At 49.1% G+C, this 10,812-nt stretch overlaps 1 protein-coding gene across 1 annotated transcript in view; it reads right to left on the bottom strand.

Annotated features, from left to right (window-relative positions):
* Positions 1-10,220, bottom strand: part of Aop (ETS variant transcription factor anterior open) — a 112,590-nt gene extending 102,370 nt beyond the window's left edge. The window contains exon 1 of the mRNA XM_077704013.1: positions 9,850-10,220. The gene's annotated coding sequence lies outside the window, so the exon portion shown is untranslated. The remainder of the gene's footprint in view (positions 1-9,849) is intronic.
* Between the last annotated feature and the right edge of the window lie 592 nt (positions 10,221-10,812).

Here is a 10,812-nt window from a genome sequence, read left to right as displayed (position 1 = left end):
CACACAGACGGTAGTGGCGGTGGTTTAGATAGATAGGGAGCAGAATAGAACTGGAGATATTTTTGAACTCAACGGCGAGTTCCCCCTCATAAAACCCAGCCCAGGGAAAGGATAGGAAGAGAGGGAAGAACGAGGAAGGAGAGTGGGGGACAGTCTATGTGGCGTTGGTCAAATCACCCCCAAAAAGTTGAAGTTGCGCGAGCCTGGGGTGCGGGTCCGTGATCACGCGCAAGGAGAAAGGAAGACAACATAGGAGGGCCGGAGGAGCGCTTCGAGAAAGGGCGACACAGCGCGCGCCGGGAAAGGGAAACAGCCTCGCCAACTGGCGCACGTGCAGTGGGAGCCGCCTTGAAAGGTAGTTGTGGGCGAAAACGTTACTCCTGTCGATGGGTGGCGAGCAGAACGGGGCAAGGAGGTTCCTGGCGATGGCGACGCAGCAAAACCAGCTTTGGAGGGTGTTGTCCAGGGGGCTGTTCAAGTGGTTACGGGCGCGGCCGTGAAGTTCACCAGCAGGTCAACAGAAGGTCCGAGTACGCCTTCGCCTCCAGATTCTCGGAAAGTTTAAAGCATCCCCATAATGATTATCATAATGTGTTTCCGCGGGGTAGAATTCTCCACGTGAATTCTAGTTTTCGGGATACGTAGGCATCTCTACATTTCTGTATAGCCCCCCCCCCCTCACACACACACACACACACACACACACACACACACACACACACACTTACACACACACACACACACACACACACACACACACACACACACACACACACACACACACACCTACAGCATTCATTTCCTGAAAGGATGCAGAAATTATCATCGGTGGATGCTAATGAAGTAAACAGCGGGTAATTTGCCGAAGAAGTAGACTTATTTGCACTTTAAGGCAACCATCGAAGGTGAAAGGGCTAAATAAACTATACAAACTGTCTTTTTTAGTCCACCAGCTAAATAATAAACGTCTATTCACCAAATGCTCATCCCCAAACTGTCTTTTTAGTCCACCAGCTAAATAATAAACGTCTATTCACCAAATGCTCATCCCCGTGACGTATGTTTCCCTTTTTCTCTATACAGACATGGGAGGCGGTGTTTTCTATTAATCTAAAACATTTTTTTTCAGAAATTCAGTTTTTACCTGAAAAGGTCAGTATCCAGTTCCTAAATGTCTGACCATTTTTCAACATATAAGTTCATTTTCAAACTTGTTGCCAGGGCCCATGACGATATTTAAGCCTTTGAAACATTGTTTACGGAGTACACGAATTATGCAGCACTTATAAAGCGCTGCATAGGCGTCAATTGTCCTTTGACGCTCACAATTTATTAAAACGCCAGGATTAGCTTCCATAGCCCTTTGCCTCGCCAAATTTCCAATTTCAAATGTAGATGTTGAAAGAGCTTCTTCAAAGATCAGAGTTGCAAACAAAGAACGGCGCCGAATCAATGAAGTGACATGTTATCTCACTCCTCCTTTTATTTGGGCTTGACCAAACTGCCCAGACGTTTAATACACGAATAGACATGAGCAAAATTTAGAGATACAAGAGGGGGGGGCCAGAAAAAGTAGGGGAGGTCTAATCACTGGATAGAAGGAGCAGAGCTAGTTACAAATTGCAGGTATAGGTGTGGGAGGCGATACCCGCAAAAAGAAGAGAACGATCCCAAAGGCTAAACCTTCTTTGCTATACAAATCAATAGTAGGTACACTCGTTTACAGGTTAAGAACAGCAAGGGAAGTCCCCCCCCCCCCCCCCCCCCCCCCCTTCCCCGATCACCACGACGGCTTCGGCTGTTACTGCGCACGGCGCAAAGAGTTCGTTACGAGGAACATATTGGGAAGCACAAAATAAAACCACGCGCAGTTCAAAACAAGCGAACCCGGGGACGAATTGCACTGGGTGCCGGAAGATGTCCGGCGGCGTTGATTTCCCGCGGGGTCTCACGCGATTGTCGCAGAGCCAAACGCCACCCAGCCTGCATCACGCCAATAAGTTTTGGCTCTAATTCGGCGGCGTCACGTTGACCCCGCGGGAACTCAACCCCGCGTCGCTTGACCCCGCGTCGCGTGAACCTCCCGTGTGTGTGTCGCTCCTCTTTGTCCTCGTTTTTTTAGATGCAGAACATCTGATTCACTCGCCTTGTCCCTCCGGCGTCGTCGTCGTCGGCGTTGTCCACCCCTCCCCCATTCTCCTCGCCGCGCCAGCTGCCTCTCCGCCGCTCACCCCCTCTCCTCTCCGATAGCGAACACTCTCTCGCGAGGGGCATTGGATTGGATTCGATTGGATTGGCTTGGCTTGGCTTGGATTGGATTGGATTAAAGTGGGTTGGATTGTGTTGCGTCATAGCCGCGGCAGACGCGCTGGGGCCGGCGCATGTGCAGTACTCTCTCTTCCGCGGTTTCCTCTCCTTCGGGCGCGCTGCGCATATAACCGGTGTGCCGTTCTCCGGCGAAGCAGCATCCACGCTTGGCTCAAACGCCTATAGAGTCCACGCCGCTTTACAAGTACGCCAACGTCGTCATCGACTGGGACCGGCTTACACAGTCCCCTCAACGTTATGCGCGCAATAAAACGCGGTCCCGTCGCCGTTCCGCCTATGCGTCGCATCTACACAGGGTTCCCGCGAGGGGAGGTGGGAGTTTTTTTTAAAGACGATAGTCTTTCTTGGGCTACTTAAACCCAGAAATTTTGGTCTGTCTGTATGTCTGTCTGTCTGTCTGTCTGTCTGTGACTCGATTCAGCCACCCGGCCAAAGTAAAACAATGCCTGCGCAATAGTCTTATATAGTCACAGCTAAATGTGCCCGTGTAAGTCCGGTGTAATGTTCATACTTGTCAATATTGTTGAAGAACAACAAGACATTACGCATATATAAGACAACAAATTAATACAGAAGTGATATTTGCAGCGTTCCTTTATAAAAAATCGTACATGTTTGATTTTGGCGAGATTAAATACTTCATCAACTGAAGAAAAAAATATCACTCCACCGTCGCCTGCTGTCGCCCGCGCCATATAGCTTCTGGCGGCATTTGAGGAAATCAAGTGGCAGGAGTTACGAAAGGTTCCACCAGATAGGTTCCACGTTCCGCTTAGAACGCACGTGGACTAGGGAAACGCGGTTCTATAAACGTTGAAGTAGGGCGCCTCGATTCACACGCGTCTTCGCCGTACGGCAGCGTTGGCATCGAGACAACCGGTTTGCAGCAGTGGAACGCGGGAAATTTAAAATGATTTAAGCAAACCGTTGGCGTCTTTACCCTGGGAGGAGCGCGACGCAACAGGAACAACATGAGAGGTGAGCGGGAAAGCGAAGGGAGGCATTTACTTGGCAATCGTCTTTTGACGACATTTGCAACGAAAGGAGCAGATACGCGGCCAATTTTTTTTTTTTTTTTTGTGCGCTTTGAAGTTTTTCGATATCATGCACCAACTAGCCCAACTTGCAGTATTGCTTCAACTCAACCCCGCCGGACATCTTCCCGCGCCCTTCCGGATGCCTTCCGGCACCAAGCAGAATTCGGCCCCTGATGTTCTTGCGAGCGCGAATTCTTAAAGCCGAACTCTTCAGGAAACGCAAATGATCTCACGCATTAAGTGCGCGTTGACGTCACAGTGTCGTTGCTTCGGCGGAGTGATTCACAACACGTGCTGTTGCCGTTCTTAACTTGTACCGCACTAAGCGTGGGTACCTCCACGTGCTCGCGAGATGCAATGCTGTACGCCCCTCCGTTTCTTTTCTCGTGGAAAATACTAAATTCTTTAACATGTTTATCATTTCTGTGAAACAGTTTCTCGCATACGCGGCTTGGGAAAGAGCGGGGGCGGTGTGAAGAGTAGAGTATAAGTGAGGCTGTAACCCTACCCCGCCCCCCCCCCCCACCCCCCCTCCGCCGCAGATGAGCATGCTTCACTGTATAACACACAATGTGGGAAAGCCAACTTACAGGATCCAAGCTACTACACTAATCCGCCTAAAGTGGGCTTCTCCTATACGTGCATAAAGTGTTCTACGTGTGTAAAGTGTATACGTGTGTAAAGTGTAATTTACCGCCACGTGGGAAACTGATTTATGTATACCACTAGTGATTTCTCCAAAATAAACCACTTGTGAGTGCAGCGCTGTCCTGTCACTGCTCGTTCGATTTTTAGTGCTTTGTTTTTTCCGCGCTTATTTTCAATCACGAACGTTTAATCGCCCAAATCACAGTCCTCTTCACCTATAAACACAAATGCATTGCTGGAAAGACATTTTTTTTTTTCAAGGGGCGATATGGAGGTTTAGGGACCTTCTTTTGTTTTTAGGAGCGAAGCCCCTTAGGGGCTGGCGTATCCTGTCTGTCATCGTCGTAATCGTTGTCTCATGTAGTCACGTACTCAAAGACCGGGAAACTCGTTTGCGCCTCGCGCTAGAATGTAACGAACGCGTACTAAAAAACACCGGGACGCTCGTTTACGCCTCGCTCTAGAGAGCTTCGTGCATCGAAGACACCAGACTTTTACAGCAAAGCTGTATACCTGTTCCCCCCAACGGTTTCGTCTCCGTTGGCAAAAACGCCAAGAATACACTTATACACTGAATGCTGCGCCCTTCCCCAGGTTTCGCGTTAGTGGAGATGGCCGGGCGATTTTTTTTTTTAGTCTACATTTAAGTCGTCTGTCGTTTCAAGTTTCATTTTTCGACTTTCATGTCGTGTTCTGCCTCTAGCAAAAATACTAGTACGTGCGGCCGAAGATTTGCTGCCTACCGGTTTTTTATTCCTTAACAGTTCTACGTGTGTACAGTTAGCTCTTCCCGTCACACGGCTGTGGAACTTAATTTGATTTGCTGTGCGCCGTCATTTAGTTTTTTTGTTATGAAATTTTTCCATGCGTTGAAAATTGTCGGTCTACAACGCTCGGTCTATCGATAGGGACGATCTGCTGGATCCCAGTCATAGACAGTTTCGCTGTAAAAATTGGACAGACGCTTTTGAGGAACCCTCGAAAGATGATGATGAGAATACTTTGGCGGTTGTCACACCTTGATTGACCAACGAGCTTACAGAACAAAATACATTGACAACCAATATTCAGAACGACGAGACCATCGCCATGATTGTGCACTCTACCAAGCAACCAAGCGCAACGTAAATTATTTCAAGTTACGTGTACAGGGTTAGAGTTACAGCTGCCTTTGCAGGTGGACTGCGTATTTGAATGCATTGATTGATTGTGGGGTTTCACGCACCGACGCAACGCAGGCGATGGGGCGCGCCGTAGTGGAGGGCTCCGGATTAGTTTTGGCCACCTGGGGATCTTTAAAGTGCGTCGAAATCTCGACCACACGGTCGTTCTTTCTTTTCGCCTCCATTTGAATGTAACGAGTCCTTTGTGAACTACAACGAACAATAGGCATTCGAGACGCCAGTGGAGTATGGATATAAGACCGGGTCATGGAGTCAAGGTAAAGAAAAACGTGCAGAAATTTGAGAGACTTTTCGACTTACTTTCGTACGCCGCCTTTCTGCACTGCGAAATTGGAGATAGCCTGACTTGGCGGTGATAGCAACATAAGTGTGATTTTTATTGTTTTATAGTTTTCTTTTGTTTCTTTCGCCAACGATGTACACCCACATCCTTATGGAGATTAATTACTTCGCTAACTACGTATTTTTATGCAGATGCAAGGCGTAGTCTTTCTGGTGCTTCTTCACCGATTTTTTATTCAGGTTTAGGTCATTTTCTTCAGGGTTGTTTTTTTTCCTATTTTTCTCTTCATTCTGTGACGGCGGTGCAGGAGAAAACAATGTTTGATTTGGACAGTTTACGTTTACTAGAGTTCTGCTCTATTTAATTTTCTTAATCACCTTCGAACAATTCATTTCCGCTAATATAACGATTAAACGCATGAACTTTGCCAATTATGCTTTTGTGCGCAAATTCAGTGCGTTACGTGATCTCCACTTTTTTGAAAATTTTCTCATTCGTGTTTCGGCTTGCTTTTTATCGCTTTCCTTATTTTGCCTTCGTTTTTTTGAGGGCGCCGTGTAACATATATATACAGATTTCTGTCGTCGTCAGTTAATGTTTATAGTGTGTTCGGTTTTCCTATTTTCATATTATCCACGTGCGCCGAGCTTCGAACGACGACGTCCAGAATTCCCAGCGCTCTGTTGCATAACGTTGTGTAGCAATTACGAAGGCGCAACGAGATATGTAACAAAAGCGCGGTGCAACGATAGCGCGCTTTTTTTATATAAAGGCTTGTTGTATAAATGGGTACGTGTATAATCGCTTATTACGTACCAAGGCCGCACAACAGCTACAGCTAAGGTAACGGATTTCCAGTTATTGCGAACACTCGGCATAACGAATGCCGCTTTGGAAACCGCTCGGCATGCACCTTCATCTGCGGTAACCCCGCTATGCAGGCTACATCCCCAGCATTTCTATCCTCGTAAAAACGCGCAGTTCATTTACTTTCACGGTATATAAACACATTTCCGGAAATCCACACGGCAAAGTTTTGTACGAGACCATGTCCAACAATGCATTCGTTACTATTTAGTAAAGGTGATCAGAATGGAGCAGATGAGTGTATAGTTTTAATGCGTTAACATTTCCATGTCGACTGGACGAGAAAACACATCTTTCCGTCTGTAAGGTCTGACGTGTCCCTTTCGTCGCATAGTACAGTGGTATTAATAAAAGCGGCTAGTACATTCATACTTCAGTATTAGACTACTTAAACTGCCCCCAAAGTATACCTTCTCGGCAGTGCATTCTCGTGTAGTTGTGGAGGCAACTTTAAGGGGGCTCAGTTCAGTGTACAGCGCTCTTCAGGGATACACGAAATATAATGAAGGTGCTCATTAGCAGGCAGTGCGGCCTTCATACTTCGATATAGGACTGCTTACGTTGTCTCTGAAAAAAAAAAAAAAAAAAAACATATGGCTTCCCAGCGATACATTTGCGTATGCCGGTGAAGCCGACTTTAGACGTGTATACAGCACCGCGACTCACGCATTTATCCCACAGTACGCACTTGCGTCCTCCTACAATTTTTATCGTCGGCAACATTACTTCGTATAAAGTTGTCGGTGTTACCTACGTGAATTTCTGGTGACACGTTGGGTATTCCACATCCACAAACAGGTATACCAAGCGTAAGAGGCTACATTAAACACTGCGCATCGTAGTCAGTGGTACCAGATGCGGTAACGCTCCTGGTTTATATAATCGCACAAAGCAGTAGAACAATCGTGCTCCACATTACACCAAAACGAAATAAAGCCCGTTAGTTTCTCTTGCCGAACCGAATACTGTAAACTGCGTCTCAAAAGCACCGCCAAGCCTGAGAAATGGCGTTGCATTGATTGAAGGTATACGAACGTGAGACATTGATGTGAGAAAGAAAACGTAATTAAAGGAAAAAAAAAAGAAAGAAAGTGAAAGGAAACGAAACCACGCTTCGTTTTAACTGCATACAGACACTTGCTTCGCAGAGATGACAACCTCAACGCATCCGCTTGGATTCTTGGTAGGGTTACAGGGACTTGTCTCGTCCTGGCGTGCTTTACAAATTAGCAAAGCAGCTCTTTGGACACCGGCTTCAGAGTAAAGTTTTTTCCACCATCCTCTCAATGCATCCGCAAAGCAAGAGTGAATCTCTTCTTTGAATTGTCGGCAAACACCACGCTTGCGTCTTAGAGCGATGTTTCCATGACTGACTTTACTGATGACTACATCAAAGGTGAAAGTTTTGTTAGGCCTAACAGTACGTGATAAATACATCAGCGCTCAATATGACCTGCAACACTCGGTTTGTATTTGGAAGATAATATCATCAAACCAATTGCTTTTGTCATAACAGGTGGTATGATGTTTGATACATTAGGACGCAATGCACCTAATGTGTACTTGATTTTCACTCCGGGGCCCAGAACTGAAGTCCTGTGAAGATATCGGAAAGAATGAGCGTTGCAGGCCATTGAGCGCGGGGGTACGTTCAGCGCCCAGTTTCGTTCGTTCTTCCTCGTCCTTTCGTGCGCTGCTTTTTCGAACCTAGACTAACTGTCAATATACATTTATTCTGCATTCGCATCACTTTCAGCCCAGGTTGATCAAACTGTGGCTTTGAACCAAATAAAGCCGGGGAAAAAAAAACACAACAGCCCAGAAGGCTAAAACACAATTTCTCATTATCACTACTCCTTTACTGAGCTTCCCTGATGCCTTAGAAGTTCAATAAACTCTTGCAGGTATCAAATGCTGCGAAGAAAAAATTGATCATCTGTAACTATAGACTCATGGTCAGAGTTCCAGACATACAGTACAGACGGGCCCTCGCATTGTCCCCCGTTTCTGCGTGCAGTGTGTTTGATCGGCGATTATGAATCAAGTGCAGCGCGCACAGTAACTTGCAGCGCGCACAGTAACTTGCGCGCTAGTTTGGTTAAAGGTAGGCCATCATCTGTAGGTTTCAGGGCCACACAGAGTCTGAAAAAAAAAAGGGCTGGGGAAGGTCAGTGAATCGTAACCGCCAGCGACGCACGCCCCAGCTGTTACAACCCGCATCTAGCGACCTGGGGTTGAAAACCCGCCCGGCGACAGCGATAGCCGGCCACGAACAAAACGGATGGGGCTGGACGCGCGATTCCGCACCTGGCACTCCCAAGCAGCGCCGTCTGCTATCCGGCGCGCTTGCGGAGGGAAGTGCGCGCAGCAGAAAAATAAAACCCGCCGCGGAGGAAGCGCGCATCGCGCGATCGGCAAACAGCCGCTATCAAAAAGACGAGAAGGAGGAGTGCTTCCGACCCGGACGTAAGGGGAGCAGATATACGCCACATCCGAGGCAAACACGCGCCCAACGAGCTACATCGCTGGCACGGCCGGCGACGTTAAGATAGCGCGGCGTCCGAAGATCTCCGCCGACGCCGGAGCATCATCATCAACTCTGCAACCAACAAGCGCGCATGGTCAGCGTGGCAGGAAACTCGATATCCCAGGGTCATACGGAACTGAGCGCCTTCTATTAGGCTTTTTTGCCGTTTTCTTTTTTCGAGAATCAGTGACCAAGTCGTGGACCGGTACGAGCGGCGTCACAAAAACGGCTCGAGATGGCGCCGATTACCTAACAGTTGGAAACTGTCCCTTGAGAGGGGGGAGGGCAATGAAGGGAGAGTGGGAGGGGCACGGGTGTCTTTTGGTGAGGCGACGCGAAAGCTTTTAACATCCTGTCCGAACGACATCATCAGGGAGGAACTCAAAACGGTTACAGTGCATCGTCGACCACCATGTGGCAGATAGTAAACCCGCTTGATCAAATAACAAGCCCCGTTTCCGGTCCACAACCCCGTATCTCCGGTTCCGACAGCTAGCAGCAGCCAGCGGCCAGTTTTCAGAAGACGACACATGGTGCCGTTCGTTCACATGAGTCACGCCGCCAAAACACCACATGAAATCACCCCAGCCCAGGAATCACTCGCAAGCACTACGCAATTACTGCGGTGCATAAGCTATTCACCGCTGCATTGCACGCCTTGCCAAAAATTGCTACAAAAAATCGCTCGAAGTGGCAAGCCACTCCAAACGCAACAGCAAGCAGACGCCACCTATCGTAGCGTCTGCTAACGGCTCCGGGCGCTGTTGAGGAGGACAACATGCGGAGTCTGAGCCGCGAGGCGCTGCGATTACATAACCGCGGCGAAAACACACAAGTCCGTCTGCGGCGGCGCGCCTCCTGAAGCAGCGGCAACAGCTGACGGCGATCGAGGCTTCAAAGGCACGAAACTGGAGAGCACACAAGCGGCGCGGAAGAAAAGTGCGCGGGACAACGTCAACAGTGAACGCTACTCACCCCGTTGTTTACGCGCCGCCGTCAAGACGCGTCGAGTAGGGGAGATCCGACGGTGCAGTTGTTAATCCATGCGGCGGCGGCTTCGATGACGCTTCGTCCTCCGGCCCCTGGCGTGGTTGCTCTCCCCTTTGTTGCCGTCGTTGCCAGGGTCGGTCATGGAAGGCACGTCACAAGCGCGGCGACGCTGGACAATCGCGAGATTCCTGCCCGCTGCCGGCGATCGTCATTCCGTTGTTTCGTAGCCAGCAGCGCCCGCTCGGCTCTCGCTTGCATTCGGGCGACACTCTTCCTCGCAAGGCACACGGAGGCTGGACAGGGGGGAGGGAAGCCGCCACAGAGGAACGGCGGCAGCGGCCGACGGGCTCTTGCGCACTTTCTCCGCAAGGTGGCTTCGGATAGCAAGTGATCTAGCGGCCGGAAGTCGGAGGGCGGCGCTACGATCGTTGGTTCCGCTGGTTTTCTCTCTGTCGCTTCCTTCTCGCTCTTTGAGCGGAGGAACTAGGCCTGGAAGCTGAAAGAGAGATAGAAAAGGAATAAAAAAGCGAGAAGGGGAGGGCATAGAGAGGAACAAAAGATAAAAACGCCCCGCAGCAACGAGAGAGCTCGCGGAGGAAGCGATTGCGCTGGCGCGCGGCGCGGCGAGGGGGTTGTCGCTGCCACGGAGCGGATGTAATGCCTCCGTGTTGACGCTGAAACGGACGATTGGCACTTACTTCCATTTCCTCTCGTTCCCGGCTGGCGAATTTTCTTTCGCGGATGTGGATGTTTTGTTTCTTTTGTGCTCCCTCGAGGCTAGCGCGTGCCGACGCGATCGACCTCCCCGGAAATTCGGCCCATAAATTTGACCTCGCAGCAAATTCTGGCGACCCGCAAGATGGAGGCGGATCACCCGTTGCATATCAGGGTAAATTACACGTCCCAAATGGAAAGCTTCCATCTTAAGGAAATTGTAAAGAAGATACA

Source organism: Haemaphysalis longicornis, unplaced genomic scaffold (assembly GCF_048455015.1).
Source record: "Haemaphysalis longicornis isolate Haplotype H1 unplaced genomic scaffold, Haemaphysalis longicornis Haplotype H1 scaffold_3, whole genome shotgun sequence".
Classification (NCBI taxonomy): Eukaryota; Metazoa; Arthropoda; class Arachnida; order Ixodida; family Ixodidae; genus Haemaphysalis; species Haemaphysalis longicornis.
Note: the sequence above shows the minus strand (reverse complement) of the source record. Positions and strands in the feature narration are given on the sequence as shown.